The following is a 19,173-nucleotide window of genomic DNA, read 5'->3' as shown; positions in this document are numbered from 1 at the left end:
CACTGTGGCTGACTGCTGCACAGTACAGCAAAGTATGCATTCACACATTTTGCTTCCCCATTTCTCTAGCAATGAACCCCTAGGCTGCCTTCATGTACAATCCTCTGATGAATGCACTTGTTTATGTTCCTCTGGGAACACGAGATTGCTGGCTCATTGGCTAGATGCATATTCAAATTCATAAAATAGAGTCAGGTGGCTTCCAGAATAGCTCTACAAGTTTATAATCCCACCAATAATTGTTCCCTTTTCCCCACATCCTTTCCAACACTTGGCAGGTATTATCTGATTTGCCTAACTTTTGTTAATTGAGGTGACACCAAGTGATATCATGGGTTTTTTTGGGGGGGGTACCAAATTTCTTTATTTGAAGGAATGGTACAAAGAACTTAAGTGGATGTTTTGGTACAACTTATAGAAAAGGTAAAGAAAACCCCAATATACATGCACTGCCTTGGTGACCAGGGAAGTCACCCCGTGGCTATGGGGAAATTAGCCTAAGGCTTAGCTTTCATTATCACTGTCTCCCAGGGTGTGCTTGTCAAAGAGATATTCTGCCAAGCCAGACTGGGGTGCTCCCATCTTGCACAAGTTGGTCACATGGTCACCCAATTCTCTGATGGATTTCACCTGCTCATTCAGGTCATGCGTCTCAATGAAGTCACACAAATGGGGGTCATTTTTGTCAGTGGCTAGTGTGTGCGGTTCCAGTAGTGACTGACTCACGTTTTTTTCCTAATGTAATGCACACTCCATCGCCTTCAGCCGGCTTTCCCAGTCATCATGGTCTGGTTTCTTGATATCCTGAAGGAAGATGCGGCCACCTGGTAGGTGCTGCAGCTTCATCAGTTTCTCCGCATGTTCCCTCTCCTCAGGAGATTGGTGAAGAAAGCACTTGACAAAGTTCTTCAGAGCCGCATCATCGCGGTCAAGGTAGTAAGACATGGACAGGTGAACACAGGAGGTGTAGAGCTCCGGGTTGATCTGGCGGGTGATGGCGGCCTCTGAGTCCTGACGGGAGTTCCGGCGCGCCTGCGCAGACGCGTTATGGCGGCGGCTAAGGAGAGATGGCGGCGGCTAAGGAGAGATGGCGGCGGCTAAGGAGAGATGGCGGCGGCTAAGGAGAGATGGCGGCGGCTAAGGAGAGATGGCGGCGGCTAAGGAGAGATGGCGGCGGCTAAGGAGAGATGGCGGCGGCGGTGGTTGCGCGGTGCTGGTGAGGCGGCGGGGGCCTTGGGGGTCCCAGGGCGCGGTGTGGAGGCGACGGAGGGCAGGCTGTGGGCGGCCGGCCGGGGTGGGGGACCAGCGCCGGTTCCGTCCAAGGACTGTTGAAGCAGGAAACCGTGGCGACTCTCCTCGAAGAACGTCTTGCGAGATCATGTTTTAATTTGCATGGCTCAGGGTACTTCTAAGATTGAGCATTCATTTTTTGAGACAGGGTCTCACTCTGCTGCCCAGGCTGGAGTGCAGCTTTCAATCCCAGGCTCAAGCTAGCTCCTGCCTTAGCCTTCTGAGTAGCTAAGACCTCAGGTGCACATCACCAGGCCTGGCCTTTTTTATTTTTTTTTCTAGACATGGGGTCTGCAGTGTTGTTCAGGCCGGTGTGGAGCTCCTGGGCTCAAGCAATCCTGCCTCAGCCTCCCAAAATGCTTGGATTACAGGTGTGAGCCACTATGCCTGGCCAAAATTGGGCATATCTTCACACACTTGCCAGCCACTCTAATTTCCTTTCTGTGATTTCTGACTTCATTCTTTGCCCACTTTTCCATTGGATTTTTGGCCTTTTTCTTGTTGATCCACAGGAGTTTCTTGAGCATTACAGATATTAATCTTGTATAGCTTTAGACATTGTAAATCTCTTCTCTGTGGAGGAAGTCTGCTTGGAGGGGGTTGGAGCTCACTATCAGGGAATTAATATAATTCATTTGCTGAGATCTAGCCTCTCCTGCTAAATCTCTTGAGTCCTAGTCACCCTCCTTAAACTATTCCCCATTTTTCTAATCCATTTATTAAAAGTAGTAAGTTTGGGGCTAGGTGTGGTGGCTCACACCTATAATCCCAGCACTTTGGGAGGCTGAGGTGGGTGGATCACCTAAGGAATTTGAGATCAGCCTGGCCAACATGGTGAAACCCCGTCTCTACTAAAAGTACAAAAACTAGCCGGGCATGGTGGCAATTGTGGTGGTGTGCACCTGTAATCCCAGCTACTCCAGGCTGAGGCAGGAGAATCCCTTGAATCTAGGAGGCAGAGGTTGCAGTGAGCTGAGATGGCACCACTGCACTCCAGCCTAGGTGACAGAATGAGACTCAGTCTAAAAAATAAAATAAGAGTGGTTAGTTTGGGTTTCTATGTCTATGCTGTCCTCCAGAATATCCATCTTGATTGCTGTATTACTCAGGATAGTGATGGCTTGTGAGAGGAGAAAGGCTTGTGATTTGAACAGGGCACACAGAAGGTTTTCTGGGGAGGCTGGAAAAAAATTATTTTTCATTTTTTTCTTTTTTGAGACAGGTTCTTGCTCTGGTTGCCCAGGCTGGAGTGAAGTAGCACAATCTCGGCTCACTGCAGCATCGACCTCCTGAGCTCAGGTAATTCTCCTTCCTCAGCCTCCTGAGTAGCTGGGACTACAAGTGCACACTACCGCAACTGGCTAGTTTTTTGCATTTTTAGTAGAGACAGGGTTTCACCATGTTGCCCAGGCTGGTCTCAAACTCCTGGACTCAAGCGATTCACTTGCCTTGGCCTCCCAAAGTGCTGGGATTACAGGCATAAGCCACCATGCCTGGCTTTATTTCTTAATCTGGGTGGTTTTACCTTATAATAATAAATTAAGCTATACATTTGATTTGCATGATTTTCATTACTATGCCCTGTTTTACAATAAAATATTAAAATATGTGTCCTTCAGTTACCTTTCATTTTCTACTACTCTTCAATTTGCAAGACTAAAATTCATTTTTCAAAACAATCTAGTTTCTCCCTGAGTGGAAGCAAACCTGATTGCCAGACATAGACTGCTCTGGAAATGGGCTTTTTCAATTACTACAAATCAGATATTCCTCTTTATGGTCCACCGATAAAACTGACCACCCTCTGGTGGCTAAATCCACAGCCATGGCAAGGATCTGTGCTGTCAATCTGCCAGGGCAATGCTGGGCCTGAGAGTGGAGATCGATGGGACTCAGGAACCTCTGAATCTACCTCATGAGCCTAAGGGCTTAGCTTGGCCATGCTTCCTTATTAATAGGATCTGGGTCATGTATAAAACAAGAGAAAGATGCCAAAATCTAGGGAGGTTACGGCCGCTAGTGACCTAAGGACTCAAAACTTCACACACATATATTAAGAACCATATATAAAGAAATGGCCATGGATGGGTGTGGTGGCTCACGCCTAAAATCCCAGCACTTTGGGAACCTGAGGTGGGCAGATCACTTGAGCCCAGGAGTTCAAGACCAGGCCTGGGCAACATGGCAAAACCCCATATCTGGTAAAAAATACCAAATATTAGCCAGGCGTGGTGACACACACTTGTAATCCCAGCTATTCGGAGGGCTGAGGTGGGAGGATCACCTGAGCCCAGGAGGCGGAGGTTGCAGTGGGCTGAGATGGTGCCACTGCACTCTAGACTGGGTTGACAGAGGAACTGTCTCAAAAAAGAGTTAAAAAAAAAAAAATGGGCCAGGCGCGGTGGCTCAAGCCTGTAATCCCAGCACTTTTGGAGGCTGAGGCGGGTGGATCGCGAGGTCAAGAGATCGAGACCATCGTGGTCAACATGGTGAAACCCCGTCTCTACTAAAAATACAAAAAATTAGCTGGGCATTATTGTGCGTGCCTGTAATCCCAGCTACTCAGGAGGCTGAGGCAGGAGAATTGCCAGAACCCAGGAGGCGGAGGTTGCGGTGAGCCGCGATCGCACCATTGCACTCCAGCCTGGGTAACAAGAGCGAAACTCCGTCTCAAAAAAAAAAAAAAAAGAAAGAAAAGAAAAAAAAAGTGGTCATATACAAAGAAGCTGCTCTTTCCTCAGTTTAAAGTTTCCATTTGCAATATTGGATGAGAATGGGTGAAGGTGCGCCAGCAAGCTGTGGTGGCATAAACTGCTTGACTTACAGTGACTAAAATCTCTGTCTATTTGAAGTAAGCCTTTGCCAGACCCGAAAGGCTCTATTTTCCCAATAACCTGATACCAGCTTTGGTCAAGGCACTAGCCATGGCAGCTGCACTAAGCCATGGACTCTCATAAGCTATTTTTATCTCAAATACTCACTAGGACCCACTGGGTCACCAGCATGCTCAGGGGAAGGTTTGGGGCCTTGAATCCTACCTTCCACTCCACAGGGATAAAGAGCACGAGGACGGAGAGGAAGCATTTTTATTAAATGGTTCATTGAGGCTCCTGCATGCCCTCAGAACAAGGTTTTTCAGTAAATGTGGGTCAGAGAACTTGACTTTGGCCAGGAGGTCTCAGCAAGAAATCCTGCTCCCTCTTTCTGAATCTGAGAGTTCATGACCCAACCAGCTGCACGGAGGAGGATGGCTGCCCTGCTCAGAGAGGCCAGGCCCTTTATAGTCACCACATGGAGACGGGAAGCAGAAGAGAAGAAACGGGGTCATGAATTCCCACCCAACAATCTGACATTTCCCTCCCTGGGTTCAGCCCTCTTGACTTCATACCTGGGTTTGCCCCCTTCCTCAGCAGCACTTTCAGAACAATCCCTTAGCCCCCAGCGTGGCATAAACAACCATGCGGCAAACAGAGCTTGTCTTCTTTGAGTCCCCTCCACCCCAACGTCCTCATGCTGCCCACCAGGACACCCCACACAGTCCCTTCTTCTCCAGCCTGAGCTCGGGGCACCACCCCATCTCGGGTCGCTTTTCACCGCCAGCCCAGCAGGGGACGCCAGAACGATGCAGATGAAGCCAGAGCCGCCGGGGATGCAGAAGCAAGGCTCCCACGGGCCGCTCCTGGTCTTTGACGCTCGTTCTAAGTGCCCAGCAGAGACAGGCACTCTCGGGCTTCGGTTTGGGGCACTCCTTACTCTTCTCAATGGTGAAGACTGAGCCAGACTCTTTTCCGTTTAATTTTTAATTTATTTTTATTTTGTATTTTTTGTAGAGATGAAGTCTCACTTTTTTGCCCAGGCTGGTCTCGAACTCCTGGGCTCAAGCGCTCTTCCTGCCTTGGCCTCCCAAAGTGCTGGGATTACAGGCGTGACTCATCGCACCCAGTCCCCGTTTTATTATTTTATTTATTTATTTTTTAGAGAGGGAGTCTCTGTCACCCAAGGTGCAGTGGCACGATCTTGGCTCCTGGGTTCAAGCGAGTCTCCTGCCTTAGCCTCCCGAGTAGTTGGGATTGCAGGCATGCGCCACCATTCCCAGCTAATTTTTTTGTATTTTTAGTAGAGACAAGGTTTAACTGCGTTGGCCAGGCTGGTCTCAAACTCCTGACCTCAGGTGATGTGCCCACCTTGGCCTCCCAAAACGTTGGGACTATAGGTATGAGCAACCGTGCTTGGCCCGTTTTATTTTTTGAAATATTTACTACTTCCCTTGTAAAACTCCAGAGATAGAGATAGAGAATTCTAGTGCCAAAACAAAGTTACTGAAAGTGTGGTATATCTCGAATGTTTACACTTGGCAAGTCAAAGCTGTGACCCCCACCCCCAAATAAAAAATAAGTGAGTAAAAGAAAGCCAGTCATGATGGCTCACGCCTGTAATCCCAGCGCTTAGGGAGGCTGAAGGGTCATTGCCAAGTTTAAAATGAAGAAACTGAGGCCAGTATAAGAAAATTAAATGCCAATTTATTCAGCTCCCAGGCGAGGTTCCATGGTCCTGGGAAAGGGACCAGAGAAGTGGCGCTGACTTCCCGAGGAGTAGGGCTTTTATAGTGAGCAAGGAGGAGCAGGGTGTTCTGATTAGTTATGGGGGAATGGGACGTGCATGGGGCAAGCTACTATTGGTTGCAAGTTTCAGTGGGCTTTCGGGGCAAGCTGCTATTGGGCAGGTTTTGGTGGGGCTTCTTTTAAATTTTGGTGGGCTAGGTGCCACGTGCAGAGCTTGGTGTAGGGGGAGGGGGCAGAGTGGTGACGTAAGTTTTCCGGCACCAAGATGGGTGGGTGTGTCCGAGCTCTTGGTGAGGCAACTGGCCTTACATTAAGCAGGAGGATCACTTGAGCTCAGGAGTTCGTGACCGACCTGGGCAACAAAATGAGACACAATCTCCACAAAAAATACAAAAATGAGCTGGGTGTGGTGATCCATGCCTGTAGTCTCAGCTACTTGGAAGGCTGAGGATCACTTGAACCCAGCAGGTCCAGGCTACAGTGAGTGGTGAGCCCCACTACACTCCAGCCTGGGTGACAAAGCCAGACCATATCTCAAAAAAAAAAAAAAAACCCCAAAGCTGTAACTCTCGACCTCCAAAACACACACACACACACACACACACACACACACACACACACACAAAATGTGTAAAATATTTGAAGATATTTATTCTGAGCCCAATATGGGTGACAATAGTTTGTGACATAGCCCTCAGGAGACCCTGAGAACGTGTGCCCAAGGTGGTTGCAGCATGGGGCACAGTTTGGTTTTATCTGTTTTAGGGAGACATGAGACACCAATCAACACATTTAAGATATACATTGGTTAGATACAGAAAGGCAGGACAACTCAAAATGGGGAATGGGAGTATAGAGGGCTTCAAGGTTATAGGCAGATTAAAAAATTTTCTGGGCCAGGCACAGTGACTGATACCTGTAATCCCAGCACTTTGGGAGGCTGAGGAGGGCAGCTCACCTGAGGTCAGGAGCTTGAGACCAGCCTGGCCAACATGGTGAAATCCTTCTCTAATAACAAATACAAAAATTAGCTGGGTGAAGTGGCAGGTACCTGTAATCTCAGCTACTCAGGAGGCTGAAGCAGGAGAATCACTTGAAGCTGGGAGGCAGAGGTTGCAGTGAGCCGAGATTTCGCCCTGCACTGAAGCCTGCATTCAAGACTCTGTCTCGACATCAGAAAAAATTCTCATTGTCAATGGTTAAAAGATTATCAATAGAAAGCAGTATCTAGGTTATGATAAGGGTTATGGAGACCAAAGTTTTATCATGCAGCTGAAGCCTCCAGGTAGCAGGCTAGACTGTAAAAGTTTTTTTTTTTTTTTGAGACAGAGTTTCACTCTTGTTACCCAGGCTGGAGTGCAATGGCGCAATCTCGGCTCACTGCAACCTCCGCCTCCTGGGTTCAGGCAATTCTCCTGCCTCAGCCTCCTGAGTAGCTGGGATTACAGGCACGCGCCACCATGCCCAGCTAATGTTTTGTATTTTTAGTAGAGACCAAGTTGACCAGGATGGTCTCGATCTCTTGACCTCGTGATCCACCCACCTTGGCCTCCCAAAGTGCTGGGATTACAAGCGTGAGCCACCACGCCCAGCCCTGTAAAAGTTTTTTTTATCAGACTTAAGGTCTATGTTGATGTTAATGCTGGTCAACTTTTTCTGAATTTCAAAAGGCAGGAAAGCATTATGAGGCTGATGTGATCACTTTCCCTGATGGCCTGAACCAGTTGTTCGGGTTGACTTTGGAGTGCCCTGGCAGAGAAGAGGGAGTCTATTCAGATGGTGAGGGGACCCTTAGATTTTTATCTTTGGTTTACAACAAACACGTACACACAGAGTCCCAGACACACATGTGTATATATGTGTATATAATGCAACATAACAGCGCAATTCACAAGCCATATGAAGATAATATGAATTAACAGTATACCATAGTGCTAGTAATGGGAGCAAGTTTAGGATGCGTGTCTCCTACTGATCCCACGGAGTGAGGCTGAGTGTAGCTCTGTGACAGGTGCATGACCCCACACATTTAAGGTCTGTATCTGAGGCCCTCCATAATCTGAGGCCTTAGCCAAATGGCAGTCCTGGTCCACTGCCTGCTCTCCAACCCCACCCTTATGGTCCAGGACACCAAGAAATATTATACTCAATGAAGAGTGGAGAAGGTGGGGAGTCCAATGTTACTGGGCCTCTTCCTCCAGTTCCCAACCTGCCACCGCAACGGAGAAAGGCTCTCAGCTGGCCTGGGGAACACGGCTGGACAGTGAGGAGGAAGCTTCTCTGTTCCTGGACTGCTCTCTGTATCAGCTTCCACGCCAAAAGTCTCTACCTTGGTCTGTTATCCCCTCTCCTTAGGCCCCAGAGCCTTTTCCTGTGTTTGTGTTGTTTTTGTCAGAGCAGGAAGTCTTCCTGGAAATCCACCAGAAATTCAACATTCTCCTCCCTCCCCAGGGGATCCTGGCCTTAGGCATGCACCTCACCCCACCTCAGCTCTGGCTGAGGCGTGAGGCCAGAAACACAGGAAGCCATCTTCCCAGGAACCTGCCCTGCCCTGGGGCTCTGTGTCAGCCCGGGGCCTGCCTCCCAACACAGCAACACTAAGAGCAGCAACTCCTTACCATGAAAACAGCAATAAGGGAGAAAAAGCTCATCATTTCTAAAGAAAATGAGAAAAATTCAGAAGTACTCACAGAAGAAAACCACCATAACCTGGATGTCCACCATGCTGCTCTTCTTGGTGTCCCTTTCTCACCAGGAGCTGACGCCTGAACCATGACTGTCCAGCCACATCTGCACGTATGCGCAGGCACTCCAGCCTGTCCTCCTTGTTTGGTTGTCAGAATCCTCACCTCATCTAATCAGTGTGGGAGATGATAAGGCTAAATGAGAATGCCCAACTGTGTTCACTCTCCTGTGTTATAGACTAACAGCTCAGGGTATCCTGGGAGTCCATGAAATAACTGTCCTGCTAGAAGCTCCTGGAAGAGGGAATTCTGAGGTCATCTATGTTGGAAACACCATCTACATGGACCCATCCTGTATCCACCGGGTTGAAGTCCAAATAGTGCTACAAACTAAGTTTTTAAAAATAACAGTCTGGGTGCAGTGGTTCATGCCTGGAATCCCAGCACTTTGGAAGGCCAAGGCCGGTGGATCACTTGAGGTCAGCGGTTTGAGACCAGCCTAGCCTACATGGTGAAACTCTGTGCCTACTAAAAATACAAAAATTAGCCAGGCATAGTGGCAGGCACCTGTAATCCCAGTTACTTGGGAAGCTGAGGCAGGAGAATCACTTGAACCCAGGAGGCGAAGGTTGCAGTAAGCCAAGATCACGCTACTGCACTCCAGCCTGGGCGAAAGAGTAGGACTCCATCTCAAAAAAAAAAAAAAACCTAGGGGTAAAATCTGACCTAAATTGATGTTGCGGCTTTTCAGATTTTTTGCTTAGCCTGCTTAGTGTGAAGATCTGTATGTTTTTCTGCAGAAGTATGTGTTTGATTACAGGGCCTTCCAGCTCTGCTGGATGCGGTGGAATAAATAACATAGTCATCATTTCCCTTATTAAAACCTGAAATATTCTGAAATCCAACATCTGGTTCCAAGGGTTTTGAGTACTGGATTGTAAGATGTATGGACTTTTAATCTGTTAAAAGCATATTAAGCCTTGTTGTAGACAAGAAACTAACCTCACATAGCATTGTCCAAATTTATTTGGCTACAATCCCCTTCGTTCCACTTACTATCTATTAATATATCACAGAATTCCCATGTGGACCCTTGGGAAACATGGAATGTTTCAAAGAATTTAACTCTCTAACAGTGAGTTTTCAGATGTAGGGAAAGAGTAGATCTTCCAGAGCGCTCTAAGATCCCAGGCCCTAAGACTGGGCAAAATTAAAAGCTGATTTAGGGATGACTGAGGCAAAACTTTGATGGTTTACCTGGGCCTGAGACAGGGTCATGACCTGCTGGAAAACCTAATTAAGACAGACACGCCGGGCGCGGTGGCTCAAGCCTGTAATCCCAGCACTTTGGGAGGCCGAGGCGGGCGGATCACGAGGTTAAGAGATCGAAACCATCCTGGTCAACATGGTGAAACCCCGTCTCTACTAAAAATACAAAAAATTAGCTGGGCATGGTGGTGTGTGCCTGTAATCCCAGCTACTCAGGAGGCTGAGGCAGGAGAATTGCCTGAACCCAGGAGGCAGAGGTTGCGTTGAGCCAAGACTGCGCCATTGCACTCCAGCCTGGTTAACAAGAGCGAAACTCCGTCTCAAAAAAAAAAAAAAAAAAAAAGACAGACACATATGTCAAACCAGAGAATCAAATCAGAAAGTCAAACAAAAATCAAGAGGGAATCAGTTAAAAGTTGAGCCAAAGATCAGAAACTAGAAGATCTTCAGGACGTAAAGCGCTCTGGAATCTACGTTCCCAACAGCAATGAATCTCTGAGACTAAGCCAACTTTTGCCTCATCCTGTGAGCTTTTATAAGCTTCCTGGAAAGATTTGCACCCATTCTGTAGGTTTCAGGTAGAAAGACAAGTGAGAGCTCCTGGTTGGTGTGTTAAATCCGTGGAGAGGCAACTGGGACTCACTTAATGTCCTCTCTTGACACAGGCAAAGATATTATATTCAGGCACGATATTGAGGCAACGAGCATTTGAATCTATTCTTTGGATCTCCAGTTTCTCAGCTGCTAATGTTACAATTATTATTTGAAATCATGCATTGACCAAACATGTGGGCTTGGGTCCCATGTCTCAGCATGATCGGAGCTGGGTGCCCTGGCCTGTCAGAATATGCTGGTGAGGAGTTGGCCATCTTAGCTGGTACCCCTTAACAGTCCTGGACCTGAGAGGTGGCAGGAAACCCTTCAGAATTAACTCTGGGTAACTCTAGGGTAATTCATTAGCAGTTTCCTCTAAGTTCTTAAGGCTGGTGCTTGGAAGCAGCAGGAACACATCAGAAAAGGATGTGCTGTGTCCATGTCAGGCTTTGCTGGAGCTGACTCCTGTCTCTTGCTGCTGCAAGTATTTACCAGGCCTTTAAAAAAATGTCTCTTCCTGGCCGGTGTGGTAGCTCATACCTGTAATCCCAGCATTTTGGGAGGCCCAGGGAAGTAGATCACTTGAGCCTAGGAGTTTGAGACCAGCCTGGGCACCATAGTGAGACCCTGTCTCTATCAAAAACATGAAAATTAGGCATGGTGGTGCATACCTGTGGTCCTAGCTACTCAAGAGGCTGACATGAGAGGATCACTTGAGCCCAGGAGGTTGAGGCTGCAGTGAACTATGATTGCACCACTGCACTCTAGCCTGGGTAACAAATAGGCAAGAACCCATCTCAAAAAAAAAAAAAAGAAAAGAAAGAAAAAAGTCCGGTCCAAAATTCTCACACTCACCCCTTAACTACCTCTCTTGCGCTTGCCCTCTACAACTTATTCCCTAGGATATCTCAGCTATGACACCGTGGATATTTTGAGCATTCTACATTGCAGGATGTTAGTTACCTACAAGATGTCAGTAGCATCTTCCCAGTTGTGACAACCAAAAATGTTTCCAGACCTTTCAAATGTCTCCTGAGGGCAAAATCACCACCTTCATTGACAACAGCCACTGCTCTATCTGAATGGGGAGGTCACATGGCAGACAGTGCATGTCTAGGTGAAATCCCTGCTCTCCCTGGGCTAGCTGTGTCCCTATACATCTATATTATTCCGTTTATGGCCCTGTAAGATTTTTGGCTTAATTAAACCCCTTTGAGCCTCAGTTTCCTCACTTAAAAAACATTGAATAGAAAAAATTTATAGCAAAAAAAAAAAAAATCTCAGGCACTTTTTGGGAGGTATTTTTTTCTTTTTTGAGATGGAGTTTTGCTCTTGTTGCCCAGGCTGAAGTGCAATGGCACTATCTCAGCTCACTGCAAACTCTGCCTACCAGGTTCAAGCAATTCTCCTGCCTCAGCCTCCTGAGTAGCTGAGATTACAGGCATGCGCCACCATGCCAGGTTAATTTTGTATTTTTGTGGAGATGAGGTTTCTCCATGTTGGTCAGACTGGTCTTGAACTCCCAACCTCAGGTGAGCCACCCACCTCAGCCTCCCAAAGTGCTGGGATTACAAGTGTGAGCCACTGCACCCAGCCCTACTTTTCGGGAGTATTAAATGAGCTAATGCATAAAAAGATTACAGTGCTTGGCACAACAGAGCATTCCAATACGGGTTGATTATTAATCCCTGTCCCCCAGGGCTCCATACCTGTTCAAGGTGACCATTAACTGACCTTACACTAACTTATAAAATACTCCATGATCCGACCTTACCTCTGTGGCTTCATTTTCCACACACCCTCTCCAAACTTGACTGCTTGCAGTTCCAAGGAAGCAGTCAAGTTGATAATGGCTCCAGCAGTCTCTGCATATGTTGTACTATTCCCTCTGCCTGGAACTCTTTTCCTCCAACTAACTCCTGCACGCCCTCCACGTCTCAGCTTAGACATCACTGGGACCAGAAAGGTTTTGTCTCCCTAGATCTGGACAGAGCAGCAATTCCCTTTGCAATTCCCTGGTGTCTGCACTTCTCATCATCACACTTCTGACACTGCATGGTCATTGTTAGAAGTGTGTCTTCTGTCTGTCTGAATTGCTATCTCGACTGGGATCCCTGTGAGGCAAGGGATGCTGTTTTGTGGACCCTGAGTCTCCAGAATCCAGTACAGTGCCTGACATCATCCTACAGGGATTCCATAATTCTTGTCCAGTTAATGACTAACTGTACAAAGTGCTTAGCACTAATGTGGAAAAGGACTCTCTTTTTCTCTTCCTTCCCAGGTAACCATGTATTATTCTTTCCATTTGAGTAGGTAGTACTTGCAAATGGAACACAATTTAAAAGTGATCAGGCCAGGCGTGGTGGCTCATGCCTGTAATCCCAGCATTTTGGGGGGCCAAAGCAGGTGGAATCAACTGAGGTCAGGAGTTCGAGACCAGCCTGACCAACATGGTGAAACCCCATCTCTACCAAAACTACAAAAATTAGCTGGGTGTGGTGGCAGGCACCTATAATCACAGCTACGCAGGAGGTTGAGGCAGGAGAATGACTTGAACCTGGGAGAAGGAGGTTCCAGTGAGCTGAGATTGTGCCATTGTACTCCAGCCTGGGCAACAGAGCAAAACTTCATCTCAAAAAAAAAAAAAAAAAAAAAAAAAACAAAAACAAAAAAAAAAAAAACAGTGATCAAAGGATATGTGGAAAAGAGTAGTAGCAATTTTACTTCCTGGAGGTCACTTCTGGTTCTTCCACAACCTTCCAGAGAGAGTCCAACTGTGCATTTGATTTTTATTTTTATTTACTTATTTGAGACAGAGTATTACTCTGTCACCTAGACTGGAGTGCAGTGGCGCTATCTCAGCTGGCTGCAACCTCCACCTCTTAAGTTCAAGTGATTCTCATGCCTCAGCATCACGAGTAGCTGGGACTACAGGTGCCTGCCACCACACCCGGCTAATTTTTGTGTTTTTAGTAGAGACGGGGTTTTGCTGTGTTGGTCAGGCTGGTCTCTAACTCCTCGCCTCAAGGGATCCACCACCTTGGCCTCCCAGAGTGCTAGGATTATAGGTGTGAGCTACCAGGCCCAGCCCCAACTGTGCATTTTAAATGGAGCTTTTGTGATCTAGCAGCTGGACTCTCCTAAGCACTACCCCACTGTTAGGTCTCCAGTCTGAGCAATCAGCAAAAGTCCTCCCCATTGCCCAAACACTACCTTCCCTAGTAAAAAAAGAAAGAAAAGAAAAAAAAATTCACTGGGGCAGGAAATAAACTCTCAACTCTCCTTAAAGGGCCAGCAGGATAAGAAGTGACAGGTGACAGGAGTGAAGGCAAGGGAGATGTCTGGTAGATCCCAGCATGCCCACCCTCACGTGTCCTAGACTATCTACACACATACACACACACACACAAACACACACACACAGAGAGAGAGAGAGAGAGAGAGAGAGAGAGTAAAGGCAGAAGCTGTGGGAAGAAGATGTTCTAGGGTACACCCCGTGGAGCACTGTCACCTGTAAAGTTCCCCTTCCCCCTTCACTACCTTGAGAAATCAAAGGGGAGCGTCTGGCCCAGCTACAGGCTTCCTGCTCCCTCCCCAATGGGGGAAAGAGAACTTCAATGCTTAGTCATTTCCCACCGGGTTGGGCTTTACCTGGGGGCCTGAGTCACCCTGCAGATGTTGGGGAGGGAGAGGTGCTGCCCAGCATGACACATCTGCCTGCTCCGGAAGGAGGTTAGCCACTGGGGGCAAGGCATTGAGGGTTCCAGGGACCCCTCTGAGTCTGACCCTGGGGCTAAGAACCCCTGCTGCTCTGTGAAGGGTTTTGCAATCCCAGGCCAGAACCAAGGCCTCAGGGGTGAGAATCAGAAGCCCGGGGTGCTTGTCTAACACCTCTTCCTTTCCCCTCTTGCTTTCCCTTCCACAACCTGCAGGCACTCAGCCATCCTGGGCTGCCTCTCCCAGCGTCTCAGTTGGCAAAACCACAACCCTCCTGACAGGACTTGGATAAAGTCCCCACAGCTCCAGACACAATAACAACAATGTCATTTCCCTTCTCCCCTCTAGTTGAGAAGAAAATCCCAAACCTGAGGAGCACCCATAAGAGTCTTATCCCAAGGCAGCTTCAGGGGCTGCCCAAAGCTTTCAGCCACCCCAGGGGCTTCTTGGAGCTGACTAGCCCAACCCCAGGAGGCCGGACTCTAGACAGGAGATCTCTACCTGACTTACTTTTTTTAAAGACAGGATCTCTCTCTGTTGCCCAGGCTGGAGTGGTGCAATGGCACAATCTCGGCTCACTGCAACCTCCACCTCCTGTTTCAAACGACTCTCCTTCCTCAGTCTCCCAAGTAGCTGGAACTACCGGCGCCCACCACTACGCCCAGCAACTTTTTGTATTTTTAGTATAAAGGGGGTTTCACCATGTTGGCCAGGCTGATCTCAAATTCCTGACCTCAGATGATCTGCCCACCTCGCCCACCCAAAGTGCTGGGATTACAGGAATGAGTAACCTAGCCTCGTAGCTTTATTTTTAATTAACAGAAAAATAATATATATATATAATATTTCAATAATGCATATATTGTGGAATGATTATATCAGCCTAATCTCAAATACCATTATCTCAAATATTTATTATTTCTTTGTGGTGACAATGTTTAAAATCTTCTGTTTTAGTTATTTTGAAATATACAATACTTTCTTATGAACTCTAGTCACTGTGCTATGTGTAGAATATAAGAGCTTTTCTTCCTATCTAACCGTAACTTTGACCTGTGGACTGTCTCCCTTTACCCTTCCACCCCTCCTGCTTGACTGTCATTGTCCCTCCAGCCACTGTTTCCACTTCATTAGTTAAGCCATGCTAGCTGTGGCGGGCTAAATAATATCCTCCCAAAGACAGCCACATCCTAATCCCTGGGGCCAATGATGCTGTTCCCTTACATGGCAAAGATGACTTTGCAGATGTGATTAAGATTTTTTTTTTTTAGACAGAGTTTCTCTCTGTCACCCAGGCTGGACTGTAGTGGCATGATCTCGGCTCACGGCAACCTCCACCTCCCAGGTTCATGCAATTCTCCTGCATCAGCCTCCAGATTAGCTGGGAATACAGACATGTACCACCACATCCGGCTAATTTTTTTTGTATTTTTAGCAGAGATGAAGTTTCACCTTATTGTCCAGGCTGGTCTCAAACTCCTGACCTCAGACCCACCTTGGCCTCCCAAAGTGCTGGGATTACAGGCTTAAACCACCACACCTGGCCTAAGTTAAGGATCTTGAGATGGGAAGATTATCCTGAGGGACCCAATGCAGTCCTTAGGATCCTTCTAAGGGAAACAAAAGGGCCAGAGTGAGTGAAGCGGATGTCATGATGGAAGCAGAAGTCAGAGTGATGTGGGGTCCTGAGTCAAGAAATGCAGCCAAGAAAAGGCAGGGAAATGGATTCTTCCTTAGAGCCTTCGGAAGGAACCCAGCCCTGCTGACCCATTTTGTATTTCAGACCGCGAGAATTGTAAAACAATACATATGTTATTTTTAGCCATTAAGTTTGTTACAGTAGCAGCAGGAAATTAATACATTAACCTCTTTCTTTTTCTTTTTTAAATTTTGTTCTTCCCAGCAAATATATTCTATCATATACATTAAGCTGTCCCACCTGAGGCCCCTTCTACCTTCCAAATCAATCTCCTGGATTTCCAACATGGAAATCATAGCTAGCCTTGCCCTCAGGCTTCCACCAAATTGTTTCCTTGGCATTCCTTCACCTTCTCCTGTTTGTTAACCCTTCTTAGATCTGCATCTCCCTTTAACCTGATAGGTTATTTTGGTTTTTGTATTTTGTTTTGAGACAGAGTCTTGCTCTGTCACCCAGGCTGTAGCGCAGTGATGCAATTTCGGCTTACCACAACCTCCACCTCCCATGTTCAAGTGATTCTTGGGCCTCAACCTCCCGAGTAGCTACAGGTGTGTACCACCATGCCCAGCTTATTTTTGTATTTTTAGTAGAGATGAGGTTTCACCATGTTGGCCAGGCTGGTCTCAAACTCCTGGCCTCAAGTGATCTGCCTGCCTCGGCCTCCCAAAGTGCTAGGATTACAGGTGTGAACCACCATGCTCAGCCATGGTAAGTTTTTGTTTTGTTTTTTGTTTTTTTAAGAGCCTAGGCTGAAGTGCATTGGTGTGGTCATAACTCACTGCAACCTTGACCTCCTGGCCTCAAGCGCTCCTCCTGCCTCAGCCTCCCAAGTAGCTGGGACTACTGGCTACACCACCGTGGTCAGCTAATTTTTAAAACAATTTTATTTTGCTTTGGGAGGCCGAGGCGGGTGGATCACAAGGTCGAGAGATCGAGACCATCCTGGTCAACATGGTGAAACCCCGTCTCTACTAAAAGTGCAAAAAATTAGGTGGGCATGGTGGCACGTGCCTGTAATCCCAGCTACTCAGGAGGCTGAGGCAGGAGAATTGCCTGAGCCCAGGAGGCGGAGGTTGCGGTGAGCCGAGATCGCGCCATTGCACTCCAGCCTGGGTAACAAGGGCGAAACTCCGTCTCAAAAAAAAAAACAATTTTATTTTGTAGAAATGGGGGTCTCATTCTGTTGCCCAGTCTGGTCTCCACTTCCTGGGCTCAGGTGATCCTCCCACCTCAGCTTCCCAAAGCCCAGGTATTACAGGTAGGAGCCCCACATCCATCCAAACCTGATAGTTTTTAGCTCTACCCATTAAAATAATCCAGTGTGAGACATTTAAAAAACATCGAGGCCCCAGCCCAGACCAATTAAGTCAGACTCTGGAGGCGAAGCTCAGGTTATCACATAGGTTTATAAAGCTCCTCAGGTGATTCTAATGTGCATCCAGCATTGAGAACACCTGACAACTTGTTGCTCCGTGGTAATCACAATTTAGTATGCATAAGAATCACCTGGAGAACTCCAACTGTAGATGCTAGGGCCCCATGCCCGGAGAGTCCGGGGCAATACTTCTGATTCGAGCTCAAGATCCTGCTTTTCTGACAAGCTCTCCAGAGGTTCAGATGCAAGTAACATTTAGAATGTTGAGAGATACTTCCACAGCCCTTCTATCTGCCCCCTCCCTTCCTAAGTATTCAGCTAATTAAATGAATTCCTTAGATCAATGATCCTCAATCTTCAACGAATATCAGAATCATCTAGGGAGCTTACTAAAAATACAGTTGCCCAGACACCAGTCCAGTTTGTTTAACCAGATCCTACATAACCAGTTGCCCCGGGCGTTAGGATGCATCCTGAAGTCTAAGACAGTGCCTAGAACAGTGGTCCTCAAACCTGAGTAGGCGACAGGATCCCCTGGGGAGCTTGTTAAAACACAGATTCCTGGGCCCCACCTCTAGGATTTCTGATTCAGTCTATCTGGGGTGGGGCCTGAGAATGTATACTCCTAACAAGTGCCAGGTGATACAAAAATTGCTGCTTTGGGGACCGTAATTGCTTTACATTGATGTTCTAGGCTGGGTACTGTGGTTCACATGTATAATCCCAGCACTTGTGGAGGCCAAGGTAGCCACTCACTTAAGGTCAGGAGTTTGAGACAAGCATGGCCAACAGGGCGAAATGCCATCTGTACTAAAAATACAAAAAATTAGCTGGGCGTGGTGGTGCACACCTATGATCCCAGCTACTCAGGAGGCTGAGGCAGGAGAATCGCTTGACCTGGGAGACAGAAGTTGCAGTGAACCAAGATCATGCCACCGCACTCCAACCTGGGTGACAAAGTGAGACTCTGTCTCAAAAAAAAAAAAAAAAAAAGTGATGTTCTAAGCAGTGTTTATCCCACTCTGTCCCCGGGTTCATCATTTCTCCTCATTCCCTCAACCAGGACAGAGTTCAATCCAGAAGACAGAAAGGGTAGAGGGAAGTATTCAAAGAGTTCTTGACTTGAGGGGATTTCTGGTGAGCTCACCACTAGAAAAACTGGCAAAATTCTAGTAACTCTCTGTGGTCAAGGATGGTGGTCAAATTCCAGTATAGAAGTAACCTGATCAATAGCTATTAACTTCACAGATACATCCAGTTCCAATGGGACTCAAGGACTTAGAGCAGGCATCCCCAAACTACGGCCTGCAGGCCGCATGCGGCCCCCTGAGGCCATTTATCCGGCCCCCCACCGCACTTCAGGAAGGGGCACCTCTTTCATTGGTGGTCAGTGAGAGGAGCACAGTATGTGGCGGCTCTCCAACGGTCTGAGGGACAGTGAACTGGCCCCCTGTGTTAAAAGTTTGGGGATGCCTGGCTTAGAGCTTACCTGGCAGAATCTCTCAGCCTGTGGTGGTGAGGAGTGTGTGGGTATAGTGAGGAATCCGAGAAAATTTGAAGCTGGAGATGACACTTGTTACAGATATCTATCTAGCTATCTATATGCATATATAGATAGATATCTATATATGCATGTAGATAGATAACTACATAGATATGTATATAGATATCTATCTATATACATATATCAATAGATAGTTATGTACATAGATAGATAGATAGATAGATAGATAGATAGATATTTAGAAATGAGGTCTCACTATGTTGCCAGGCTGGTCTTGAACTCCTGGCCTCAAGCAATCCTCACTCCTGAGCCTTCCAAGTAGGTGGGATTACAGGTGTGCACCACATGGCTGGCTTCACCAAGACAATTAAAGGGAAAAGCCAAGCTGGAGCTACAGAGTCCTCCCTCCAAAGGCACTAAACCCAGCTTGTACAATGCTCTGGAGAGAGAGCTAAAAAGGTAGTAGAGTGAGGATGGGA

At 47.3% G+C, this 19,173-nt stretch overlaps 1 pseudogene; it reads right to left on the bottom strand.

Annotated features, from left to right (window-relative positions):
* Positions 1-351: 351 nt before the first annotated feature.
* Positions 352-4,295, bottom strand: LOC101031018 (ferritin heavy chain pseudogene; annotated as a pseudogene).
* Between the last annotated feature and the right edge of the window lie 14,878 nt (positions 4,296-19,173).

The sequence above is a fragment of the Saimiri boliviensis genome, chromosome 12 (genome assembly GCF_048565385.1).
Source record: "Saimiri boliviensis isolate mSaiBol1 chromosome 12, mSaiBol1.pri, whole genome shotgun sequence".
In the NCBI taxonomy this organism is placed as follows: Eukaryota; Metazoa; Chordata; class Mammalia; order Primates; family Cebidae; genus Saimiri; species Saimiri boliviensis.
Note: the sequence above shows the minus strand (reverse complement) of the source record. Positions and strands in the feature narration are given on the sequence as shown.